Raw genomic sequence first — 13,576 nt, 5'->3', positions numbered from 1 at the left:
CACATTTCAGTGCAGGACATGGTATAAAGTCAAGACAGATGGTATTTGCCACAGAAACACATGGACTCCTGTGAGAATCAATTACTTCTTATTATTAGAAAGATGTTAAGAATAGAGTCTAGAAATTTTTCTCTTTGAATGCCTTAATTTATACTGCAGAAGTTACTAAGGCCCAGAAAATTGTTTACCCTCATAGGTTCTCCCAGAAAAGACTCAATTTGAACTGCGGCGTGCTGGCATATGTCCATAATTCTAGCATTTGGGAAGTGGAGGCAGGGGGATCAGGAGTTCAAGATCTGTCTCGGTTACATATTGCATGAGATGTTCTTTTTATAGTGACACACACCTTTGATTCCAGCACTGGGGAGGCAGAGCCTGGGGGATCTTTGTGAGTTTGAGCCTAACCTGGTCTACAGAGGGAATTCCAGTACAGACAGGGCTACACAGGGAAAAACTCTGTCTTGGAGAAACTGAAAGTAAAGAAAAAAAAAAAAGAGAAGAAAAGAAACCCTCAAACAACAACAACAACAACAAAAATACCAATGAGCTATCAGCTTGTCAGTTTGTTTTTGTTCTTGCTGAAAAGTATTTTTACAAGGCTTGAGGAGAAAAGGCACTTAGTCCAGCAACGGCTCAGATGTTCAGAGCAGAAAAACGAACTGATTCGTCTTCAGTTTCATTTAATGCAAAACACAGAGCACGGAGCACAACTCGTGTGTTTTTTTTTTTCCAGGTTCTCTTCAGTAAACAGTAGAATGTGTCAATCATAAAAGATCATCTCCTAAATTCAGTTAAGGCCTATTTTCAAAAAATGAACATATTCTTCTCATATTGAAATAAAAAAATATTGTTAAAGTAAATTTGGAGAAGCCAGCTTTAATAATAGTAATAGTCACACACAAAAAAACTTAAAATAGATGCAACCTCAAGTCACACATTCTTTTTTTTTTTTTTTTTAAAGATTTATTTATTTATTTTATGTGAAGAGAGCATTGGATCCAATTACAGATGGTTGTGAGCCACCATGTGGTTGCTGGGAATTGAACTCATGACCTACTGGAAGAGCAGCTAGTGCTCTTAACCCCTGAGCCATCTCTCCAGCCCCAAGTCACACATTCTTAATATACCATACAGAGACAAGAGAAATTGCATGTGCCAAGGGCTGTGGATTTTGTGTGTTTAAGATGTAGTTTCATTATGTAACTCTAGCTGACCTGGAACTTGCTACGTAGAGTAAGCTGGCCTCAAACTCATAGTGATCTGTCTTCCTGCCTCGGCTTCCTAAGTACTGGGATCAAGATACCTGGGGTTGTGCGTATGCGTGTGTGTGTGTGTATCTGTCTGTCTCTCTGTGTGTTCAGGTGCCCAAATTGGAGCTGGAGACATAGGCAGTTGTGAACTGTTGATTGTGGGTCCTGGACACCAAACTCCACTTCTCTATAAAATCAGTGAGTACTCTTAACCACTGAGCTATCTCCACAGTCCCAAGGCCTTTTAAAAAAGAATGAATAAATAGAAAATATATTACCAAGTGAAATACACTTTAACATCTTATTTCTATCCAAAAAGTAAAATATTCATAGGAATAAATTTTCTTATGAATTATATATTTTTTTACTAAAATTACTGAAAGAAAAAGTCAAGTTAAAACTGTATGTCTATCCTTTTTTATTTTGATTTATTCTGACTACTGTCACTACCCTTAGCATATCCCTCACTGTAAAGAACCTGGAGATCATTTTCTCCAACAAGAGTGCCTTTAAAGACATCTTGTGGTTTCCAGAGAGGAGAAAAAGGGTGTGGGGAGCAAGGAAGGGTGAAGAAAGAGCTCCTTTTAACAGTCTTTAAAAAGCAGGATTCTTGGAAATATTTAACTCATGTCAACTTTGCCTGACTTATTTGCCAAGTGCTAAGAAAACAAGTGACTGAGCCTGTAATGGTGGGCCATAAAGACAGAAGGGGGACAAAGAGATGGGGTGGTGCTGTACAGACACTGGAGAAGGAATTAAGGGTCCTGCAAGATGCTAATGGGATCCGTGGAACTGTGAGGCTCTCGGCCTTCATCTGTGATCCGTGTCAAATAAGTAACATCCTGCATGTTTAGTTCCACTCCAGCTGGTCCAGGAGCATGAGTTTTGGAAACTAGGTCATTGACTCCTCTACAGCTTATGAGAAGTTGAGAACTGAGTAATCTCACCATGAATAAGCCTGATTATCTATGGAAATACAATTTAAGGCAACGTTGCAGAGTTGTGGAAAAAGCACTGTCTGAGGAAACTGGTGAGTGAGTGGACTTTTCTATGAATGACACACTGTGGACAATATTTTTTTTAAGATCCTTAACACATCTTTATGCACATGATCTATAGGAAATTCAGTTTATTTCTATATTATATATACATCATACCAATAAGATGGTCAGAAGAGGTTTTTCTTTTAAGAGCCAGTAGAGAGGGAATATATGACTGAGTGAAATACACTTCTTTGTGTGTTGAATCTCAAACCTCCTTCTACCGTCAAGCTTCAGCCCGGCTCTCACCTAAAAATAATACACACATGCACACATATATATATTATTACACACATATTATATATATATATATGTAAAAAAATATATATAATATAAATTTTGAGATGGAGTTTTCAAGTTGCTAAGGCAGGTGTTCAATTTGCAAAGCTTCTATTTCTGCTACCAAGCCTGACAGGAAATACATTTATTTATGTATTTATTTATTTATTTATTTATTCATTCATTCATTCATTCAATTTTAGGCAGGGTCTTATTATTTAGCCTCAACTAGCTTAGGGCTTACTATATAGACCAGGATTGTCTAGATCTCCCTCTGCCTCTCAGGTATTGAGATTAAAGGCATGTGCCACAATGCCTGACCTAATAAATATTGTTTTAATTACATTTAAAATTTTAATTTTGTATTAGTCAGGGATGTGGCTAATTGTGTGTGTGTGTGTGTGTGTGTGTCTGTGTCTGTATAGGTCAAGGTACAACTTATGAGTTGAATCTCTCCTATTGTGTGAGTCCTAGTGATGGAACTCAAGTGACCAAGTGTGACTTTGAGCCCTTTCACCTGCTGAGCCATTTCAAGGCCCCAGGAAATGTTACCATATATCACAACAATATGAACATCTATGTCAATCTAAACTATCAAAATAAACCTTTAATGAAGAAAATCTTTCTTCTGTTTTTGTTGTTTGTTTTGATTAATCATCCTGTATACATAGGATAACTTGAAACTCAGGTGAACCTTGAACTCGTGACTCTCTTGCCTCAGCCTCCCAAGTGCTGGGATTATAGGTATATGCCACCACACCTAGCTTAAAGTTCTCTAAGTGGATTATGCATCCTGGTACTTTCTTTTTCATTCTATGTTATTTCCCCCCAAATTCTGTTGTTTAGCACATTGAGTTGGGTTTTAGTAACCAACAATGAACAAAGACTCAGAATATGAAATGTGGCTATAAGTAAGTCACACTACTAGAGGGATTTCTTTTATGGAAAAAAGGATTCTGTTCTTATATAATATATCATGATATTCTGTTATTATATAATATATCCCTCCCTCTACTGCCTCCTGTTTCTTAACATTCCCCCCCTGCAATCTAGGTCCATTCCCTTCCTGTCTTTCATTAGAAAAGAACCAGTTTCTTGAGATAATATAATTATCTCTATATAACTAAATATAACAAAATAAAATATAATAAGATAAAACAAAGTCTATGACACAGAAGTTAGACAAGACAGACCAACAGAAGAAAAAAAAAAGCCCAAGAAAAGGCACAAGAATCAGAGACCCACTCTTTCACACACTCAGAAATAAAAACACTAAACTGGAATCCATAATATATGCAAAGAGGACCTGGTACCTAACTTATGCAGGCCCTGGACATACTGTCTCAGTCTCTGTGAGTTCAGAGGAGCTTTGCTCATGTTGATTTAGAGGCCTTGTTTTCGTGGTGTCCTCCATCCTCTCTGGCTGTTCAACTCTTCCCATCTCTTCGTCTGTGGGGTTCCCTGAGCTCTAAGGGGAGGGATTAGATGGAGACATCCAATTTAGAGTCAAATGTTCCAAGGTCTTCCACTCTCTGTATAATGGCTGGCTGTGGGTTTCTATATTTGTTTCCATCTGCTGCAGGAGGAAGTTCTCCTATTGATGGTGACTGAATAAGACACTAATCTATGAGTACAGCAGAATATCATTGGGGTCATTTAATTGCTATATGTCTTTCTCTTGTTTTAGACAAGTATTATTTGGTTTTACTCTAAGTCCATGGGCTATCTAGTGTCAGATTCTTGGTTACCTAAGCAGTGTCAGGTATGGGTTCCATCTCAGGGAGAGGGCCTTCAGTCAAATCTGTTATGGGTTGGTTGCTCCCACCAGGTTTGTGCCAGCATTGCTTGCATAGCTTGCAGAAAGAACACCATTGTGGATCCAAGGGTTTGTGACTTGGGTTGGTGTTTAAGTTTATCCTTTGGCAGTATGTAGAGTACTTTCCTTACCTAAAATGCTAATCAAAAAATTCTCCCTTTTCCTGTGAGTGGGTGGGGCCTCCCTGGGTATCCCCCAACCCTGGCACATCATTTTAACCTCTACTGTGATAGTTCTCACTCATTCTCCTGAGTGCTGGGAGAGGCATGTGGTACTACATACGGATAAACCTGACCTTTCTATTCTTAAATAGCCATTCATGTCTCTCAACAAGCCTGCATGTGAAGCAAGGTGAAGGCCGTGTGAGAGCACATGTGTCTTCCCAGAACAAAGCAGAAAAGCTGGTATTTTGAAGGGAGGTTTGATATGTGGCTAGGCCAGATTGGAACATCAGAATAACAGGCACCTTCTGTTCTGATGTTTGGCAAACTTTAAAGTCCTTAAAACATAGAGCAGCTCATTGTACAGCACAGAACGGTTTGTATTACCCATGAGGACACATTCTAACCAGGATGCATTGAAGGACCCACCTTGAATGCTGGCCTCAAACTTACTCTGCAACTGAGGGTGACCCTGGAGATTTTTGTTCCTCCTGCATCCAGCTTCCCAGTCCTGGGATTACAGGTGGAAACAGCAACATTTGCCTTTGAATTATATATTTTCTTTACATTAGTTGTTTGTTTTAATGTCTGGCTTTTTGTTTTAATGTCTGGCTTTTTCTGGGGAGACATGAAAAAGCATCTTTTCACCCCAGATAGGGCACAAAAAACAGAACAAAGAGACAATCCCACCCAAGTGCAGCTTTCAAACCAGTGACTTTATTGGGGCCGCTTGTAGAGTCATGGATACCCGACTGAATGGCAGCTTCATACTGAAGAGCCCTCTCCCGCCAGCATGGACGACGAGGCATGAAAATGGATGGAGGAGCAGACAGCCACTTGCCACTCCTTTCACACCCGTCAGGTGGGCCTGACTTTCTGAGCTTCCTTTGTCCCTGTCAAGGGGCAGGCTTCTGTTCCAAGGAAATGACTACAGAATACTATGAAGCTGCTCCAGTGCTTCAGCTCTGTCCTGTCCTGCCCATGACCCACACATAAGGAGACTGTAAACAAAACAAAACAAAACAAAAAGTATACGTGTTTGTGTATTTATTGTATTATACATATATATTTCAGAGGACAAAGCAATTGATTCTGCAGGTTCTGCTATTCTGTCCTCAATTTTCTCCTGTACCAATATATCAGTTAATTTTCTGTTGCTGTAATAAGTCACCAGGACCAAGACTTCGTAGAGAAAAAAAGTTTATTTTTTGCTCATGGTTCCAAAGGGATAGAGTCCATCACTGCAGGGAGACCTAAAGCAAGCAGTAGGCATGGCAGTAGGAACAGGAAGCTGAGAGGGCCTGTCTTTGAAAATAAGCACAAAACACAGAGAAAGAACAGGAAGCGGAGTGAATCTAGGTAAACTCAAAGCCCACCTCCAGGGACATACATTCTCCATCAAGGCTGTATCACGCAAACCTTCCTAAACAGAGCCACTGACTGGAAACCAGGTATTCAAATACCCAAGCCTATGTGAGACATTTCTTTTTTTTTTTTCACACAAATCATTATAACAAGTAAGTCTATTAATAGCTATGTGTTTGTTCTTTGATTTAAGGAACCTGTGATGGTTAGTTTTAATTGTCCATTAGATATAATCCAGAATCACCTGGGAAGAAAATTTCAGTGGGAGATTCTCTCCATTTAGGTTAGCTTGTAGGTATATCTGTAGAGTGTTACCTCAATTTGCTATTTGAGAGAGTAAGACCTGCCCACTTTGGGTGATACCATTCCCTAGGCAGAGGTCCTAAATTGTTTAAGGATGGAGAAGTAGAGGTGAGCATATGTATGGGTACCTTGATTTGCTCCTTTCTGTTTTGACTGTGGCTGCGACTGGCCTTCTCAAGTTTCCATTGCTGTTGCTTTCATGCAAAGATGGACGGTAACTTGAGCTAAAACAATTTCTGCCCATTTTATCGCAGTAACAGAAACCCAACTTAAGATAGAACCAAATCCTGTCTGAATAAAAGTAAACACTCTTAAGAGGAGGAATGTGTAAAGATGGTATCACTCGTTAACACCATAGGATAAAGTACCGGGTTAAGATTTATTATAAGCCCTCCAAGGGTCAACCACAGGTCTAGTGACAGTAAAGATAGGTCTCAGAGACATTAAACTTTTATCATCCTTTCACTGGGAGTGTTACGTAAGTTGATTCCCTTTGGGCCTGAGGCTTGTTATCTGTGAACTGAAGGGACTGGATAAGAATGATGGTTTTTTAAATCTCTGAAGATTTACCTTGTTTTCTACTGGGAAAACTAAGGCCATGACCAAGAATCTCCTGACTTATTTAGTCAGATACTTGAATTTTTTTTTTTTTGCTTGTTTATTTTTTAAACAGGATCTTGCTATCTAGCCAAGGCTGGCCTGGCAGTCCTCCTGTCTGAGTTCTGGGATTTGGACATTATGTCTGGCTTTGCAATGGTTCTTTTGAAGAGAACTTCCATGGGTGGAATATTAAAAATTAAGTTCTGAAAATAGCCCATTAAAAGATTTTCTCAAATTTTTAAAGAATTATAATCTTCACTGCTTTCAGTATTCTGTAATTTGACCTTATCTTCTCTGTTTACAGTGGTCCCTAAGGAGACATTTTGACAGAGGAGAGAGAAACCCTAGGTCCAGACCTTCCATAATCATGGAGCTGTGTGGTAAGGGTAGGGAGAGCATTCAGGGGCATAGAAACCCAACAGACTGAGGACACATAAGACCCTGCATCATTATTGTTGGAGGAAATGTCTTTCTGAGAAGTTTAATTTCCACTTTAGAAAAGTCATCATCTCTAGGAAGTGCTTTCTTGGCTCCCATGGCTGAACACTTTTCAGAACGATGTTCAGTCTTCAGTAATTCTCCTGACCACACCTCAGCCAAGTAAAACAGAGCTAAGAGAAAGTCACTCTCTATATGGTACATTCTATATGGCACATCAGGAAGAAACCTTAAATACAAAACAATCGTGTGCTCTACTTCTTTCCCTAGCCCTAGCAGACTATTTTTCTGGAGTCTTTCCAAAACATCTTTTTTGACAACGTTGAGGAAATTTTAGAGAACTCTTTAAACAGTCTTAAAAATGTCAGGAAGTACAAACATCATTAACTGACTTGAACTGACCACAGCAGGAAAGGACTGTTGCCTGGTGTTATTTCTCTAACTCTCAGCACTGTCTCTTCTTGGACTAGAGGAAGAACAGGAAGGGTTTGAAGCTGTGTGATCAAGCCACAGTGCTTGAGAAAATGACCCTTCCTCCTCCACTGACCTCGGAACACTTAGTATTGGAATGATGTCTAGGGCTATAAAGCAGAGAGCTTTAAGGTGGAAGGCATGGAGTGGAGTGGCGCTCTGGACCTGTGGACCTCAGGATCTCAGCATTGGTGCTGACTGGAAGACTGAGCTGAGACATCACAACATTTTCTTATGAACAGAGGGACATTGGCAAAGCCGGAGTAGATTCTCAGAGATTGGAAGGATGGAAAACGAAATAGGTAATGGTGATGGTGTGGATGGGGAGTGTCTCTGATCTGCTCCCGTGCTGAGCATTTAGTCCCTGGCTGACAACTGACCATCACAAAGAGGTCTTCAAACTTTAAGGGATCCTAGGTGGAGAAAGTGGGTTGTTGGGGGCATGGGCTGTGAGGTTTATATCATGGCCCTGCTTCCTCCTGGACTGCCAAGATAGGAGAAAGTCACTTCAAGTTCCAGAAGTCATACCTGTGGGTGCTGCTGTCTGTGCCATCATCACCATGATGAACTGTATCCCCTTTAAACCAGGGGCACAACTTCCTTAAGTTGTTTCTGTAGGGTATGTTGTTATGGTAGCAGGAAAAGCAGATGGCCAGAGTGGACACCTAGGCATGGGTAAAATGCATTTGGCCATGGCATGCTAACAGCTCTCTGACACTTCTCAGCCTTGTTTGTGACTTCTAGTTAAGAACAGGTCTCAGGTGCAGGCATTTGGTAGACTGCAGTCTTGTCTCTGCTACTGTAACCAAGAGACATTTTTGTTTTCATATTGATATGTTTATTTATAAATATATCATAAGAATCCACATGTCCAGCAAGGTATCCTGATGTCCATGTCACTTAAACAGGAGGATCAGAACAAGAATGACATTTTTGGTTGGAATGATGGATGGGATGGGGACCTAGAAACAGTCTTACTCTAACCACTAGGGTCCCAAGACATGACCCAAAAATGTCTGTGGCCTGTCAATCCTTTTATAAAGGGAACATTCATAGAGAAGGGACCTGAGGTGGCTCAGGCCGTACTCTGTCTGCACATAACAGAATCTATAAAATGGACACTGTCTGCAAAAATATTCAGAAGATTTTCTCTGTGTAAATGCTGTGTTATTTTTATCTCAATATGCCTACAATTATTGTCATTTCTTTAAGAAGAGGCACAGTGTGAATCTTCCTATAATATAGAGACTTTCTTTCTTTAAAAAATATTTGTTTTAGTTTTAATTGTGTGTGTGTGTGTATGTCTGTGTACGTGCTAAGGGACCGTGGAGGCTAGAGGTATTGTATCTTCTGGAGCTGGAGTAGCCTGGTGTGAATGTGTGGAGCTGAACTCTGGTCCTAATAACACGTGCTCTCAGCTGCTGAATCATCTTTCTAACCCCTTAGTGCAGAGAATTTTTAAGAAGACGGGCTATTCTGCTGGAGAAACAAACTCCAAAGTGCAGCATATTTGTATTTTTAAGTAGTACAGGCTGCCACATTGTGTGCAGATCCTGTAGTACATATCACAGGGCTACTACTCTGCCAAGGCCTGCCGAAGGATCCAGGTATTGAGAGAAGAGTGTCATTGCATGAAGACCAGAAGTGAGAGAGTCTGAGAAGATGGACCTGTGCCCTAGGTAGCCATGACTCTTGCTTCTGCGATGTCTCTAGTCAATGAGCCTAAATGGGAAGATCACTTGGAATCTTTGTATTGACTTAGGGCTAGATAAGAGACCAAAACGTTAAAATACAAAGCTGCTTTAATTAAAACAAGAGGACAGCAGCCATTTGAGAGTCAGAAGGAAAAGAGGAAGAGAAGGCCTCTAGAATAAGAACCCACATACCATCTGCTTAATGGGAAAAGTGTAGCTCTCCTAAGTAAAGACAATAAATCTGATTAGGGATCTATCTGCCTGGAACAGTGATTGTACTCTGACCTCTGGCAGCGGGTTTTGTCCTTTCAGGCAGCTTTGCCACATCCTATGTGTACACTGGATGAGTAATATTTATTATAGAGCCATGTGATGGGATAGTGAACAAAGGTTGTCCCTAGCCACCTTTTGTCTATCACCACTGTGGCTTCTCTTGTGGCATGTGATGTTCCTGGGAACCTGGCACAGTTTTTGAGACAGCAATACGGGCTATTTTATAAATATAGCTCAGGCCTCCTGGGTGTGCATGGTGGCAGCTTATGAAACCTATTGCGTACACACCCTGTCTCTCGTGCTTAAAAGGGTTCTCTCAACACCTCCCCTGGCATCATGGCTGTGTGTCGATTGGCTGTGGATGATGTCATGTTGATGTTGACTCTGTTGAAAGCGGGCAAGCATGTTAGTGTGATGTATGTGGCCGTGATGTGCTAGGTAATGGAGAAACCACTGTTTTCATTTACTATTACCCAATGATGTGGCAACTCATCCAAGCACACAACAACTGCTGGTCCTTTGTGACTGACAGCTTTCCAAAGTTCCTGTTTGCCCTGCTGCTTCCTCTTGGACCATCTCCATAAGTTTAGCATGTGAGCCCTACTGTTAACAACATAGACATTTTTCACAAATTTAGCGCAGTCTCCTACCACAATTTGCAAAGACTTATGTCTGGACAGTTTTAAGACAATGTGGCTCTCTCTATATATATATCTGTATATATAAAATATATATATAATATATGTGTATACATATAAAGTATATGTATGCATATACTACTTAATTCCCATTAAGCAGTATATGTGTATGTATATATGTGTACACATCATACACACACACACACACACATATACATACATACATACATACATACATACATACATACATATATTAATAGTTGAATTTTCAGGTCCTACAACTCATATACATAAAGAAGAATAAGGGAGAGATGTGTCATTGTTTGTCTCCTATTCCATGAGTTGTAAAAAGATCAGGTTACTCTGGCATTTCTAGAGAGGTAGAAAAGTGTTCAGTGTAAAGGCCTCAAACAACATTTTAGTCACTAATGGAATTGACCATGACAGAAGTCCAATGCGAGACAGAACGATCCAAAAGGTTTCAGGAGAAATATATTCTACTAAAGTATCCTAATCTTTATGCTTTAAACTTATTTAAACTTGCTCTATGTAAAATATGTTTCAGAAATAGTCAAAGGAAAAACAGTAATATTTTCATAATTACTTTTATTGTATTTTCGAGGTTGCCTGTTTATTAAAAAGCTATGGATTTAAAAGTTAGCCTTAAGAATCCAAGGGTCACCCTGAGGTAGCATTCAGTTTTAGACATTTAATTCCTTTGTACTTTTATGCATCATCTATATGATCAGCCTAACAAATGTTTGTGGGTGCTGACGAGAGATGTTTCACATGCTTTTTGCATGCTAATTAGAAGCATCTGTGCATCAGATACTTTTTCAAGGCTAATTTTTGTAGCATTAACAACTTTGGCTCATGGGGTTTTGAGAAGCCACATGATTCTTTCACAATATTCAGCAGAACTCACTGAAGCTGCTTTTCTGGATAACTTAAAAAATGATTGTTTCTATAATACCACATTCATTTTGTCTTCTATTTAAAAAACACTTATTTTTATTTATTTGTGTGTGCTCACGCGCATGCACACATGGTGTGCATGAGTATCTATGTATCTGTGCAAGTGTAAGCACCCATATGTGTATGTGAGTATGTGCACATGCAGAGGGCAGAAGGGGGCGCTGTGTTTTGTTCCTTTATTACTCCTCATCTATTTCTTTGAGGTGAGGCCTTTCTCTGAAGCCAGGGCTCAAATCCAGCAAGTCACAGTGTTCCTCCTGTCTCTTGCTTTTCAGAACTTGCAGGATGCCCTCTGTGTTCTGTATGAGCTGTGATGTGGACTCTGGGCCTTATGGTTTGGGAGCAAGTGATCTTCCCTACTGAGCTGCCTCTTCTGCTACATTTATTTTCTGAGAAGCAAATTCACATAATACAGATACGCACAGTCTTGGGTTCTTATTGGGACATATAGCTCTTTAAAAGCTATCAGACTTCAGGAAAAGTTTGTATTTTTTATTTAGGGATATTTAATTCTTAAAATATTGAATGTAAAAGACTAAATTCATGTAAAATACTGTATTGTATAAAGAAGCAATCTGTTCTGTGCTTTTTAGAATCACAGCCTGGACAAGAATACAAAGATCTAACGAAAAACCTATGACCTGCAAATCCATGCTGTCTTCGGCTCCTTCCTTGGATTGGACCTTTCATGATAACCCTTCTAGCTTTCTATGGCTTCCAGATGAAATTCAGTTGGAAAGCAGGTTAAACTTAGGCAAAAGTGAATATCTTTGGGTCATTATTTGCGTTCTATTTTTTAAGACAGTTCCTCACTGTGTTAAACAATCTCGCCTCAAACTTATCCTATGGACTAGACTGGCCTTGAGTTTGAGATCTTCCTGTCTGGACCTCTGAGTGCTGGGATTACAGGAATATGCAACTATAAGGAGCTAATAGGCAACAGTTTTAAATTTTGGAGGGGAGGGTATTGGTTTCTTTATCTGTAAAGATGTTAGATATTTTTAAATTTCTACAATGAGTTGGGGAACTACTTTCTGCTCCCCTCTCCCCATTTTTTATTCTCTCACTTTTTCTCAGGAGGGGTATTACAGACTAAGGCAGCATATAAAAAAGTAGACAAGTAATAGCAATTATGCTTTACATGAGTTTTTGGCACTGGGGTAATAGTTGAGGCTGTCTACAAAAGGATATAAAAATGTATAAAAAAGTGCAAAATGTGCTTAGCAATTAAATAAGGTGCATGGAATTCTGGGAGCACAAAGAACACTGTTCTTTGCTTTCTTTTTCCTTCCTTTTCTTGTGTTTAGCTGCTTCCTTCATCCAAGATCAGGTGCTAATTGGATCAGGCAGTAATTGCTTCTAAAACATGTCAGTGGCTGTTGGCTGAATCCAGACTTTCTAATAGGCATGCCCTATCCATTCTCCAACACCGGTGACCTCCTAACTTATAAATTTCCATGACGTAAGGGGCTCAATCTACCTTGCCGATCTTCTTATTGAGACCACTGCTCCCTGGAATCTAGTTTGGAGGCTCCCACTAAATACTTCCTGAATAACTACATAAAGGAACTATATTCACAGCTAAGGAGGGGCTGGTAAAGGAAGTTACGTATCCAGCGGTGTGATCTCTCCTTCCTAATAGGCAGTCGAGGACCCTATTTCTGGTAACGGTGGAAACAGATCAAAGGGAACTGGAGCGATGGGAGCCACATACTGGTAAAGACGAGCGTGGGATAAGGAGCCGAGATGTGAGAGAATCTAGAGATGGTTTTCAGAGTTCTGTTTCTGTACCTTTGATTAAATTAAAGCAGGGTGTGGGGGGGATTTTAGAGGCAGATTGAGTTCAGTTGTGGATGTATTGTACTGAAGATCGCTGTGACCATCAGATGGTGAGAAACTCACTAAGTGTCTTCATTCCGGGTCTTCCAAGTAGACTCTTCTTCTGCCTCCACAACATTTATCCCGCTCCTTGATCCAGGTGATTTGGAGCTTGAACTCCTCCCTAGGTAAGCCCGGTTATGTAAAAGTAGTGTTACTTGCTGGTTACTGGTTCAGAAACTGGCACATGAACTAACCCCCATGACTGAGAAGCAAAATATATATATATATATATGAAGCTTCTCTCGTGGGTTTAGACCCAGAAGCCTTCAGCTGTGGCTTTCCTATAACTGTGAGATGTGATGAGCCCTTGGCATCACACAACAGAGAGAACCTGTTTTTAGGATGGACGGCACCATCTTGGGAACTCTTCTAGTTGTCTTTTATGTGTTTCT

The sequence above is a fragment of the Grammomys surdaster genome, unplaced genomic scaffold (genome assembly GCF_004785775.1).
Source record: "Grammomys surdaster isolate TR1022 unplaced genomic scaffold, NIH_TR_1.0 139, whole genome shotgun sequence".
Taxonomy (NCBI): domain Eukaryota; kingdom Metazoa; phylum Chordata; class Mammalia; order Rodentia; family Muridae; genus Grammomys; species Grammomys surdaster.
Note: the sequence above shows the minus strand (reverse complement) of the source record.